The sequence below is a fragment of the Penaeus monodon genome, chromosome 28, assembly GCF_015228065.2.
Source record: "Penaeus monodon isolate SGIC_2016 chromosome 28, NSTDA_Pmon_1, whole genome shotgun sequence".
NCBI classification, from domain to species: Eukaryota; Metazoa; Arthropoda; class Malacostraca; order Decapoda; family Penaeidae; genus Penaeus; species Penaeus monodon.
This window is the reverse complement of record NC_051413.1, coordinates 35,128,658-35,129,222: the sequence shown is the minus strand read 5'-3', so window position 1 is coordinate 35,129,222 and position 565 is coordinate 35,128,658.

Genomic DNA, 565 nt, shown 5'->3' with positions numbered 1-565 from the left:
TTCATTGTGTTGTGTGGGCGTGATACTTGGCGAAAAATGGCTATAACCACGCGTCAGTCTCCTACATTGGGGATTCCCCGCTGGGGGTGACGACACCAAAAAGGGGAGTTGGGAGTCCAAGCTCCCCCCCCTTCTTTCCCCAACCCCCAAAATTTGGGGGGCATTATTCTTTTAGATCTGTGGGTTTTGAAAAGACTCGAGTTGAAAGAAAATTGAATCGTTTGACATACACGCAGCTTAACGACGCTAACTGTCCACATTTTTCAAACATCTTCCCTGGAAATATGCGTTTTGTATCTCTGTCTGTCACACACTTTTTCATAAATTTTTATGAAAATGTGTTAATATCCTATGTGTATAATTTTATCCCCATCCACGTAAAAGAAAAAAAAAAATAGTTTTTTTGGAGGCAAAAACTTTTAAAAAATAAAATTTTTTTAAAAAGGTTTTTTTTAACGAAGAAAACGTCAAAATCGTAAAACGATACTGTTAAAAAAAGTACTTTTCATAGGGGGGGTTTTTGCGGAAAACGTAAAACTTTTGTGGGGCCCAAATGGGAAAAGAC